The sequence below is a fragment of the Saccostrea echinata genome, unplaced genomic scaffold, assembly GCF_033153115.1.
Source record: "Saccostrea echinata isolate AGI-Se365-2 ecotype Australia unplaced genomic scaffold, CSIRO_AGI_Sech_v1 ptg000030l, whole genome shotgun sequence".
Classification (NCBI taxonomy): domain Eukaryota; kingdom Metazoa; phylum Mollusca; class Bivalvia; order Ostreida; family Ostreidae; genus Saccostrea; species Saccostrea echinata.
Window position 1 is genome coordinate 7,080,974 of NW_026889779.1, and position 14,331 is coordinate 7,095,304.

Sequence of the window (14,331 nt, forward strand, 5' to 3'; positions counted from 1 at the left end):
ATATCAATACGGCCAATAATATTTAAATTCCCAACTCACTATTCATCATGTAGTGTATATTACAGGGAAACGGACAAAATCAACTATACGCATTGCTTTCAAGGAAAATGAGTGAATTTATCAATGGGTGGTTGCGAGAGAAAAATTGAAGTGATCTCTTTATCATCACTTCACTGTTTACTCTTCCGCTGCGTGAATTCCAGATGTTAATCAACCGTCTTATTGGATAGCATTGCGGCCATGTCATAAAACTGACCTAAGTTAAGATAATTTCTCAATTTTCTCAGCATCCATATCTTGATCTATTTAAAGCACAGGTTGCCCTCCTTAAAACTTGGTGACATTTTACATATACTCTACTGCAATTGCATCATCTATTCATGTGGCAGTTATTATTACTTTACAAAATATGTGGTTTCAAAGATGTGAAAAAATTATGAACAGTTATTCTTTTTTCAGTTGATCTTTCTACACTGACACAACCTTAGGTTGAAAAAGAGAAAAATAAACTAAAAAAAAAAAAGCTAATGAAAAGCAATATTGATAGAACGTATTCTTGACTTTAAAACTCGAATATATTGTACATCATTTTAAAAATTAAAGAAAAAAATATCCATCTTCTGATTACTTTCTATATGCCGGTGTCTACCTTTCCTAGCTGTATTCTTTGCGGAGTATCAGATGTCAAGTGCAAAAATTAATGAAAGAATGATAGACAAAAAATTTTAACATAAGATTTTTTTTTCATGTACAATAATTACAGTGACGAAATCTATCTACTTCTGTTTATATTTTTATCTTTACGTATCTTTTTCCGAAATTATAACACGTTATATTTTGTATACATGTACATGCGTATATGTACAGATTAAGAGATATGTACATGTATAAAAAAAAAAATAAAACCTTAGGTATACATGGTAGCGGCCGTGTACCATTATTTTAAACAGGCTCATATAGGCAATCGTACATTTGATAAGTAGAAAGAAGAAAAAAGGAATTCCCGAGTGGTTTTCGAGTATTAATCTCATCTAACTTCTTATTATAACATTTTTGTGATTAATTTTGATAATTGAATATTTAAACACTGCACATATAGGCAGAATTATTTATGAAAATTTTCAAAGAAGAGAATTATTACTTAGCAGACATTTTCGACAATCGATTATGCCGGAAAGGTCCGAGAGGAATGCGATTGTCATAGTCAAGGTCATTCTATTTTAGTTCAAAAACGTATCGTTTACAATGACTTTCTCTATTCCACGTTATACAAAACAACCCCGCGCAGCCAAGTATAGATGGCTATCAAATTTTCAACCCATTAGTTAACGATTAGTAGCAATGTGTGCTCAGCATGTATGCGTTAGTACTCAAAGGCAATGATATCGCATCGCCCATCCTGCAGAAGTCGCCATGCAATTCAGTCAATTAATTTAGAAGAAAAAAATTCTTTATTGCTTAGCATGGTATTACAAAATATAAAGAGATACACAAAGAATGCAAAGGTTTTTTTAATGTTAAGAATGATGTACTCATAAATCATTCTCTTTTAGAATTCGGAATAAAGTTCTATCAATATTACTTTTTTAATATCTATTTTTTTAATTTAATTTTTTTCTTTTTTAACTTAAAGAAGTAGCAGTATAGATAAATGAACTTTCTTAGGAAAGGAATAACTGTTCATGATTTTTGTTACATTTTGAAAAAAAAAACCATTTTCAACAGTGCAATGATTACTGCCACGTGAATGAATTATGCATATGCGATTGCAGTAGAGTACAATTAAAACAAGTAACTTAGTATAATGGAATGAAATTCAATGACCTTAAAAAATCACCAAATTCAAAGAGGGCAGCTTGTGCATCCCAAGAAATCCCGTCCGATCAGCTGTGAGCTGAACTCAATACAAGTGCTATTAACGCTAATCACTGATATTCCCCTAAGAGTGATTTGAGACAATTGATGACAGAATCTTGGAGAGGTGGATCTAAGGAAAAAAATTACTTTTACAAATATATTCTTCAGATGTCATTGATAATTTTAACATTCATTTCCTTTGATATGATTAATTATTTTGCTACCACGCATTCTTCTACATTTTTGCATGTGGAATTAATTCAATTTTATTTGAAATTGATTAAAATTTTCTTGGAATTTAGCGATTTTTTTTATTATAGCCTTTAAATATTTCTGAATCTAAGGAGAATTCATGATGTGCAAATCCCTCTAGGACACAGCGAGTTACATGTACCCCATATGATGCATATTTCACTTACCCCTTGAGAAGAAGGTAAACATGACCTATTTACACCCTTCCTACTAAGCATTCAAAGGCAACATTTCTCAATATATTTTAAATTTTAATTCTTTTCACCACACACTCTCCCTCCGTTCTATACCCTATATTCAGCCCAATCCACCCGTATACATCATTAGACATATTTAAGGGGGGGGGGGGAACTGTGTTTTTAATTGGCACTACTTCCATGGTCAATGAAATGGGGTGAAATTAGTAAACTATGACATATTTATACCTTCTACAATCAAATTAAGGGTTCGAACATTTATTTTAATTTCCTTTTTGTTTTACTTTGTTTATCTTTAAATCGTTTATTTCCTATAATTATATGCTTCATTTTAAATTCATTATTATTATATTGAGCCCGTAGGATATTGAAATCATGCCCTCCCCCCCCCCCCCAAAAAAAACAATAGGGCCTCAAATTGTTCTCTGAAAATTAAGTTTTGAAGCTTTAATTTTTAAATCTGTAAAAGTTTTTGATCCTTCCCTCAACACTGCTGATATCATTTGTGTCGCAACACTCGAATGGGTAATATAAAGATTAGCGTTAATTGCACTTTGATTAAATTCAGTCTAAAGCTACACCTGAGAAAATCCACAGAATTTCTTCCAATGCTCTTAGGTTTGATCATGTTAATAGATAACAGATTTAGCTGCTGAGAAAATTTAGAAATAACAGCCTAACTAAGGTCAGATTTATGACACGGCCGCAATGCTATCCAATACAAGCCCGGGTTGAATAAAAAGGACTTCACGCAGCGGGAAAGTAAACAGTAAAATGATGAGGGACAGATCACCTCAGTTCAATATGTTCAATAATTTTCTTGAAAGCAATGTGTTTATTTTAATTTTTGTGTGAAAACAGTTGATTTTGTTCATTTTCCCTATAATATACCCTACACTCATACTTGATGGATTGTGCGTTGGGAATTTAAATATTATTGGCCGTATTGATATGCGCGGCGTCCGTTTTCCTTGTTCCTTGCCTCATCAACGTCAAGGTCACAGAGAACACTAAGCAAGTTAGGGAAAGGAAACCAGGCTAGATGACCTCTCAGTTTCCTGAACACAGGTATTTGAGGAGTGTTTCAAAAGTGTACTTTTATCACGATTCGATACAAAAGTGACTGTTTTGAGCTGAATGGAACAATTACAAATTCAAGACCAAATCTTGAACAATAAAGGTAAATATACAATTATATATATGTCAATGTCACTATATATATATATATATATATATATATATATATATATATATATATATATATATATATATATGTGTGTGTGTGTGTGTGTGTGTGTGTGTGTGTGTGTGTGTGTGAGGGTGTGTGTGTGTGTGTGTGTGATCTACAATTCCATTGCCCAGCATGAAGATTTCGGAACTTGGATGCTTTCTTTATTACGTGAAATAACTTAAGCTGAAATGTTAAGCACTTTAACCAACATTTAGGTTGCAGTAAAAGTATATGCTCTCAGTAACCTCTCGCACTTCCCCTTAAATAAAACCATCCATGATGGACCTAGAGGGCATCAGTAATACATGTAATTATATGTCCTGTCTGAACTGTTCTTATTACAAATAAAATACTATAGTAAGTGAATTTAACTGTTTTGATAATCTTTTAATATTAGCTCATATCACAAATAAGCATAAATCTCAAAAGAAGCATTTCAATGTATGTGTATATATGTGTTGTCGGGGGGGGGGGGGGGTCTTTAGAATACTGAATGAAATTTCCATACCAAATAAACAGATAGATTGTTTTACAAAAATTCGGAGCAGGCACCTGCTACTCTACTCTTGTGCGCAATATTAAATCCGACATGCCTGTCATGAAATCATATAAAATTCCCTAAGGGTTTGGAAAATTGAAGTAAATTGAAAAACTTATGATGAGGTAATTTACGAGTCTTAAAATTTCATCCTTAGGTGGATTTTGGATTGGTTCAGAATATGGTTGCCAGATTTCTTTTGGAAAATGCAATCTGCAATCTGTCTATTGCATCAGCCAGTAGAAAAGCATAGAAAAGGAACTTCGGTCAGAGATAGGACGCTGCTTAAATAAACAAAGAATAACGGGAGACAAAAGAAAATCTTATTCCTTTAACAGGGAAAGAAAGATGCGAGAAGCTTTACTCTCTTTTTTTTTATATTTACAAGATATAATATTATGTTAACTTTAATATTTAATTTTTCCAGCTTGCATGGTATTTAGTTAGAAACATCATTTGTAATATAAAAATTATACATTTATTATCCTAAAATTTTATGTCATTAATTTTGTTTTCCTATGTTTCATTTTTAAATCAGGGAGAAGTAAAATTGTATTTCTTTTTCTTGATATTTTATTATATTACAAGAAATTACCGTTGGAACGATTTTTGAGGTTTTAACAAAATTATAAGGATTAGCAAATCATCATTTTGAAAGTTTTTAGTGATACTAGCAAAATATTAAAATGCATAGCGTCCGTGTAGTACATGTACGTTTTTAAGTTATTTTTTTCTTGAAAGATAAAATGTCAGAGACGTAAAATTTTATGAAGAAAATTATCAAGTGGAGAAATGTTGGTAATTTTGTTTGTATCGGTTTGATAAAAATGCAGGGGGTCATCAAACCTGCAAAATAATTGAAAAGTAACCGTTAAAATTAACTCTGAGAATTATATGCAATTTAAAAAAAATGTAGCAAAATTTGTAGACATTTACTTTGTAACATTGATTTCTGCATTTGGTTTGATAAAAAGTACCGAATTAAAAAAAATTATCTAAGATTTTGAGAGAAAATCAATACTCTATTTCTTAGTTTTGAAAATATGTCAACGAGATGAAGATATTGTAAACTAGTTTGATTAAAAAAAATTTAAACTGCAACTACATAATCTCGATATAACTGAACAGTTTGTCAGATACTGAGGAAATTAACTCCGAAAATTTTTAGTTCAGATGGGGAGGGGGTACTTGTAGAGTCTTCCTATCATCAAGATGTAATGTTTGTTGATTTTGCTTTTTATAAAATACACTGCGACATTGATATTCTTTGAGGGTAAATTAATCCCATAAAGTGTTGCTAGCATCAAAATTTTAAGTTTTGTATTTCCTTTTTTAAATAGTACTTTTTGTCTACCCAAAGACCTCGTTTGCATTTCCTGTGAAAAATGTATACTTTATCATTGAGATATTTTGGGGGAAGGGGGAATTTACCCCATAGATCGAAACTTGCCATCATCAAGTTGTAATGTTGTTCGTGCTTTGAATAATATATTTTATTATTGAGATTCTTTGAGATGAAATTTACCCCAGAGAGTCTTTTTTGTCATCCAAATGTACAGAAATAATGTATGCTTTTTCTGTAAAAAGTAAGTTCTGTATCAAATTATTTTAAGAGACTGAGGAAATTTATCTTGTAAGGTTCTGTTGTTTTAAATATGTACGTAATGTTTGTTTTTTCTGTGAATAATATAAACTGTATCAGTGATATTCTTGACGGGGGGGGGGGGGGTTACCCCCTAAAGTCCTGTTATCATCAAGTTGTAATGTTTGTTCATGCTTTCAATATAATATATAATGTATCTTTGATACTCTTTGGGGAGAAATTTACTCCGTAGATACTTGCTTTTTTAAAGTGTAATGTTTGCTTTTTCTACGTATTATATAAAGTGTATCAATAATATTTTTTGAAATATATTGTGAAGCATAAATTCTGTATCAGTGATATTCTTTGAGGGGAAAATTACACCGTAAATTCTTGCTATCTAAAAGATGGATGTTTTTGTTTTGCAATACGGTGTATAAACTGCATCAATGTCATTTTTGAGAGAAAAAAATACCCTGAAGATTTTTGCCATCTTCACGATGTTTGCGAATCATGAATACTGTATTAGTGATTTTCTTTGAGGGGAAATTTACCCCGTAAAGTCTTGCTATTATTGAGATGGTTGCTTTTGCTTTCAAACATTGTATATAAACTTAATCAATGTCATTTTTGAGAGGAAATTTAGAGTTCTGCGGTTTTCAAAGTGTGATGTTCGCTTTTTATAAGAGTAGTGAATACTGTATCAGTGATATTCTTTTGGGGGAAATTTACCCCGTAAAATCTTGCTATCTAAAAGATGGTTGCTTTTGCTTTGAAATACTGTGTATAAACTGTATTAATGTCATTTTTGAGCGGAAAATTACCCTGTAGATTGTTGTCATCTTCACGATGTTTGCGAATAAGAAATACTGTAATAGTGATTTTCTTTGGGGGGAAATTTACCCCATAAAATCTTGCTATCATTAAGATGGTTGCTTTTGCTTTCAAACACTGTATTTAAATTAATGTCATTTTTGAGAGGAAATTTACCCTGTAGAGTTCTGCGATTTTCAAAGTGTAATGTTCGCTTTTTGTAAAAGTAGTGAATAATGTTTCAGTGATATTCTTTGGGGGGGGGGGGGATTTACCCCGAAAAGTCTTGCTATCTAAAAGATGGGTGATTTTGCTTTGAAATACTGTGTATAAAATGTATTAATGTCATTTTTGAGAGGAAAAATACCTTGTAGATTGTTGCCATCTTCATGATGTTTGCGAATCATAAATACTGTATTATTGATTTTCTTTGGGGGGAAATTTATCCCGTAAAGTCTTGCTATCATCAAGATGGTTGCTACTGCTTTCAAACACTGTATACAAACTGAATCGATGTCAGTTTTGAGAGGAAATTTACCCTGTAGAGTTCTGCGATTTTCTAAGTGTAATGTTCGCTTTTTGTAATAGTGAATACTGTATCAGTGATATTCTTTGGGGGAAATTTACCCCGTAAAGTCTTGCTATCTAAAAGATGGTTGCTTTTGCTTTGAAATACTGTAGGTAAACTGTATCAATGTCATTTTTGAGAGGAAATTTACCCTGTAGATTTTTGCTATCTTTAAGATGTGAATCAGTGATTTTCTTTTGGGGGAAATTTACCCCGTAAAATCTTGCTAGATTGTCAATATTTCCTCTCTATATTTACATTTCAATTTGTTTGTGACACTAGATCGTAATTCTATTAGAAAAATGCTGAAGGTTTACAATCTTATCAATAAATATCTTATAAAACAGTGTTTTTTGTTAGATTTTGTCAATACCTAAGGGCAAAATGCTTAAAACAGAAAAAAAAAAGATTTTCTGTTTTGATTTTGGAATGCATTGTATGTGAAAATTTCTATTACATTGTAGTCATAGAAGGTATAGATACCATAGACTGTAAAGTAATAATCTAAAAATGGAGAGAAAATTTAAAAATAGGATTTTACAAGGAAGTGACACGTTTAGTTGCTCTTTTGAAGATGACCCCTCTATGTATATATGTGTTAAAATAAGCGTCACCTGAGAATTCTAATACCATTAATTTTAATAGTAAAGTGACCGAAAATAACCCGTTTTTTTTTTCATTTTCGTGGTTTCTGAGTTGTAACAGTGTATAAAAGGAATGGATATTTAATAAAAATGTAACAGTGTATAAAAGGGATGGATATTTAATAAAAGTGTATTAATTAAAAAGTAAATGGATGTTATCAAGTCACATTATGTGTAACTGAACACACACGTTGTGTAAAAATATTAGCATCTATTTGTGTATACAAAATAGATGCCTTTATTTTACGAGAAAAGTATATTTGCAGGGACCTATATGCTAGTATATAGGTCCCTTGTACGTTGGCTTTTAAGAGTCGGGCTTGGATGACACAGCAAGTGTTGTCTATATAAAGGGTCGGGTTTGTTCTTCACATTCCTTTCTGCTGAACCTTTCAAAGGTAAAGACGCATATCAAATGCTTGCAAAGAATACATCTAATTTTTGCTTTGTAATTTTAAAAAATCGTATAATTTTCCATTTATGAATTGTTTTTCAACCATTTTAAAGCTTTTATTACTGTTGATGTTTATTAAATAAGGCGGATGATGTTGGATTCAAATTTTTACGAAGCAGACGACGCACACGCGGTTATGCCAAAAAATAATTAATTTACCTTTGTATTGTTATTAAATGATCAAATATTGGTTATCAACATTAATTATTGTCTTTTTGTTTCATACTGCGTCGAAACCGGAAAATGCAAACTCAGAATAGGGGAACAACAATATGGAAACTCGGTCGGACCTTTTTGTGGACACAGTGAGGATGGGCCCCAATATAAGTCAAAGAAAAGAATCGCAAATAGTCTGTGAACCAGTTGGAAAACCAGACATTGAATATATGTATCATCACAATCCAATACATCAGGTACATCCACCACCTTTGAAATACATAAATCAGTTGAATGTGTACATGTATCGTGATTAATCTTTGCCATTGTAGAACGAGACCAAAATATAAGCAATAGACTGCTTATACAGTGTATAGATATTGCTTCTAAAAAAAAAAATCATTGCTTAAAGTGTTACCTTTCAAGCTTATGGTGTAGAATTTATTTCTGTTTTTTTTTCTAAAGAAAGGGGGGGGGTTTAATACCCAAAAAAAAAAAACAAAAACAAAAAAAAAAAAAAACTATTAAGTTTCAAACAAAAGTACCAGAAAGTCAAGTTGAAAACAAAATATATATATATACAAAACCAAATATATTTAGATATAACTAACCAGTTAATCCTACAAAATTATGTCACAATAAAATAATCTTTCAAAAATACATTCAAATCATATTATAATTTTACCATAGAATTCTCTCAAAATAAGGACAAAAGACTTGCAGTTGCCTGGAATTGTTCAAAACTAAGGTCAAAATAATTCAATAGATTTTGCATAGATGCTATTGTTAGGTGCACATTGTACAGCAGCCTTAACTTTGCCATATGTCCGGTTATATTAGTAGAATGTTCTGGACCTATTATATATTTATATTAGCTGGTTTCTATTTGCGAGAGGATTAAATTTAGTTTTTGTATAAATTCAGGTACTAAGTAATATAACCGATACAATGTTCTGTGTCATTATAAAAGTAGAACTTGGTGAATCTTTCAAATCCAACTATTAGGCACTACTTACAACAGGGCTCAGACTAAACAATCTTTAGTATGTGATGTATTTAAATAAAAGGGAGAATGAAACCACCTATCTTGCCCAGAGAAGAGTATTGTTATATTTATTTAAATGCTCCAGGGCTTTCCTGGATTTCAGTGCTTTGTATTCATGAAATTTTAGACTAATGTGAAAATTTAGGAGGCTCTGATATATAGGTAAGTCATAAGATCAGTTGCATATCATTAGTTATTACAGATTTACACAGCTTCCAACTCAATATATATGACTTGAAACAGGGGGATCTTAATTGTGTGGGGTCTGGGAGCAGTAAACCTCTAGAAAGGGCCTTTCTCAAATCTCGTATCTTTAGGTGTTCTCGTTGAGGATTCTATTTGCTAGCTATTAAATTGGAAAAAAATGATCTTGTAATATAAAAAGTGGGGGGGGGGGGGGATTTATCATTGTTTAACCACATAATTTATCAATCTCATTGATTAAGTTTGAATGAAAAGGAAAATGCAAAATATTTTTAGATAAACATCCATTTTCTATTACTGGAATTGGGATATCTTTGTTATGATCCTGTAGAGTGCAAATGAAATGTTGGAAATTGCAACATCTTGTACAAGAATGTTTTTGTGATCACTTATTTATGAATACATGTATACCTTAATGACCAATTATTAAATCAAAAAAGTCAATACAGTCAAACCTTATTGTCTTGAACTTATGGGACAAGAAATAAATTTCAATTGAGATATCGGATACTTGAGATGTCAAGGGTAAAATGCTCGAGGAGTAGGTGTCAATCTGGAGTAACCATGTAATTTAAGATTTCAGTCTTCCAAATACCAGTTAAAATTACAATTACTTCTGTAAAGCAATTAAAACTTATAGAACATTCATCCAATTGTATGTTGCAAAATGAATATATGGCCTTATTTTAATTATATTTAGTTGTCTTTAGACATCAGAAGTGACCCAAAGAAAGACTGTCAAGTACATGTACCTTAAATTCTTAATAATGTAGCAATTATTTCTCATAAGTCCTAGAAGGATGCTTAAATTTTGTAATTTTATAGAGATAATGCTGATTGTTTGACTTCGGGCAATGGGCTTACATTTTAAGGTGTTTGGATCTGAAAACTCCTTGCAAGTTGCTTATATTTTGTAATTTTATACATGTATATAATGCTGATTCTAAGACTTCAGGGTGTGCATTTGGTTTACATTTTAATGAGTTTGGTTTTGTTTTTAATCAGAACACCAAAAAAATATAATTTCCTTTTTGGATCAAGTCCATATTGATAGCAGTACTAGTTATATTCAGGCTCATTGCATATGAAAATATATCTCCAATTGGTGTCATTAATAATCAAACAACTATACCTAAAAGAATTTTATACTTTGCTGTGCATTTTGTACTACACTGGAACAATATGGTCATGCAGAGCTGTATAGAGTTCTGAAGCGCATACATGTGTCACAGGCATTAATAATGTTTGAAAGACTCTTTATCAGAGGTAAAGGAATTAGCACGTAAATAAAGATTAGTTGAGTATACTAGTATGACAAGCATCTGTAATAAAATTGCAGCCTAAAAATCACAGGTTCAAATTGGCACTGTCAAAGTGCCAGATAAATTCATTGCAGCTAAACTGGTTATTGGTAAGTATAAATTTGAATAAACTTGTTACATGTATCAGGTAATGTATCTTTTTCTAGGAATATCATTAAGACCAGCATATGTTTTCAAAATATCATTATAATTGACAGTTCTACAACCATTGGTAACCATCACTAAGTAGTGTAATCTATTCTTATAATTGTGTAATCCACATTTGTGTTGGGAATCTCCCAAGAAACTACATATTTGGTATCAATAGGAATATAGTAAGATTCAACCTTGAAACTGGAGTTTTTGAAATGTAATTAAGGATTTCAAATAGCTCTGCTTAAATTTGCTAATTAGAGAGTGAATGTGTCACCTTTGGTGACATGAAACTTGGTTCATCAAATAGCAGCATATGCATTGGCTTTCCTAGCAATTTTCATGGATTGAGAATTATGCTATATGTAATGATAATGAATGAAACTCCCCCTATTTGGTTATAAATCTCCAGATATTTGTTTTGATGAATTACAACCTACATATAAAACTTGCCTTGGCTAATGGACAATTCAAAACAAAATTAACAAGCAATGGTAAACTTCATGTAAATGCATTGCAAGGTGGCATATACATTTGTGAGGCAGGATAGTAGGGAAGTTTCTTTTTACAAGACCAAAGCTTTATTAGGCATTGAGGGAATAGGTGAGATACATGACATTATATATATATATGATATCATATCACAATATCAAGTCTCGTTTAAAGTCATCATTTCGTAAGTTCTATGGTCGATACAATGACCTTTTCAGCAAATAAAATCTATCACTAAGTCAAATGCTGACTGATGTTTTTCATACTTCCTGGTAGTTGTTAGACCATTTATATTATTTACACACTGAATTATCAACAGATTTTTCTGTTATTTCCCTGTATGATAAGGACACAGCAGGTGTGACTGGTCGGCAGAGGATGCTCACTCCTCCATGGCACCTGATCCCACCTCTATGTTTCAGAGGTTTCAGAGATGTTTGCTCTGCTCCACATATTTCATTGGCAAGTTTTGATTACTTAATGTGTTATAGCACCTTTCTTAATAGAGGGAAATTCAAAATTAATTCCAAGTCTGCTGAAGGATGAACACATCCATACATCAAGATGTGTGCAAGTACCCATTGGGGAGGGGGGTCTTGGGCAGTATTGGTCGTGGAACAGTTGACTTGTTTTGCTTCCCCCAATGTGTGGGGTGACTGCAATCTGTGCCAGCTTGCAGCCATGTGGCGTCTGCGCACACCAAGTCAACTGATAACTGAATATTTGTGTGAAACTTGTACTGAACTGTCACCTTGTTGATATGCTAATGCTAGTGTAAACTAAGCTAATAAGCTTACTCTTGGTGACAGTGATATATACTTTAGAGCTGTAATATATAGTACAAGTTTGAAATATGAAAAAGTTTGATATTTGAAGTTTGAGATGTTTGATCTATCAAGTTTGAGATATTTGATATATATTATGTACAAGATTTCATATGTGAAGTTGATATGATTGATATTTGAAGTTTGAGATATGACTTTGATTTTGAACAGTTTGTATGTTGATTTTGAACAGTTTGTATGTGTGCTGACCCTCCGCGGTAAACCCGGGACGGTTGGAATTTGAAACACACATGGTGTTTGAATTTGGTGGGATTGCCCAGTTGAAATGGCATCCCACAATGTTTGTATTTTCTTGTGCCACGGCCAATACTCGCCACAATAAATAAGTATAAATTCTATACTGAGTTTTGTGTCATTTTCTCTGTATAAATAATAGCATCTATTTGTGTATACAAAATAGATGCCTTTATTTTACGAGAAAAGTATATTTGCAGGGACCTATATACTAGTATATAGGTCCCTTGTACGTTGGCTTTTAAGAGTCGGGCTTGGATGACACAGCAAGTGTTGTCTATATAAAGGGTCGGGTTTGTTCTTCACATTCCTTTCTGCTGAACCTTTCAAAGGTAAAGACGCATATCAAATGCTTGCAAAGAATACATCTAATTTTTGCTTTGTAATTTTAAAAACCCTCCCTCCCACCACCTTTATTAGAATTTTCTGTTTTCTAGTAAGGTAGGATTTTCTGCTGCTTGGTTTTTGCTTTATTTTGCAGTGAAGCAGCTGTGATCTTGACGTCCGAGGTGAATACCTTATACCTATACAGAAAATCATCCTGGTGCTTTCTAAAGGAAAAGTTAAAGTGAAGAATTTGCCGCATCAAGTCCATTCCAGCTAAAACGATTGTCCGGAACATGAATTCAACTGTCTCTGTGCAGTATGCTAACATAATAGTGTTGCAAACTCAGACCAAATTTACTATCGTTTATAAACTGAATCGGTAGCATACAATCGATTAAAGGATTGATAGTTTGAACTTTAAAGGAAATTGTCGTGGCACTTCCTGAAGGAGAAGTCGTTAGAGTGAAGCGTCTGCGCACACCAAGTCAACTGATAACTGAATATTTGTGTGAAACTTGTACTGAACTGTCACCTTGTTGATATGCTAATGCTAGTGTAAACTAAGCTAATAAGCTTACTCTTGGTGACAGTGATATATACTTTAGAGCTGTAATATATAGTACAAGTTTGAAATATGAAAAAGTTTGATATTTGAAGTTTGAGATGTTTGATCTATCAAGTTTGAGATATTTGATATATATTATGTACAAGATTTCATATGTGAAGTTGATATGATTGATATTTGAAGTTTGAGATATGACTTTGATTTTGAACAGTTTGTATGTTGATTTTGAACAGTTTGTATGTGTGCTGACCCTCCGCGGTAAACCCGGGACGGTTGGAATTTGAAACACACATGGTGTTTGAATTTGGTGGGATTGCCCAGTTGAAATGGCATCCCACAATGTTTGTATTTTCTTGTGCCACGGCCAATACTCGCCACAATAAATAAGTATAAATTCTATACTGAGTTTTGTGTCATTTTCTCTGTATAAATAACCATTAATTTTTCATGAGTAATAGGTTCGAAGGAGATTATATTGATACAAATACTTGTGTTCAGGTATTATACTTTATTATGTCAGCACCTTTATTTATTTATTTTTGCACGCATATTATTTGAAAACACTGTGATAATGTCATGACGTAATTACAGTTAGAACATAGGTTAATTATGATAAACAATATGAAAACTCAAAATGTGTAGAAACAGTATATAGTGGTAGTTCAGCAAAAAACAATTATAGATATTTTTAAAAATATTTTGAATTCTAATACAAATGAAATATCATGGTGGCTTTTGTCAGGTTCTCAGGGAGGTCATCCCGTTAGGCAGGTAGCATTTACCTGGATCCACCGGGATACTTTAATTGATCATGATGTATATAGATTGTGACAAATACGCAGCATTAAGTGCAATTACTGTTCTATCAATAAG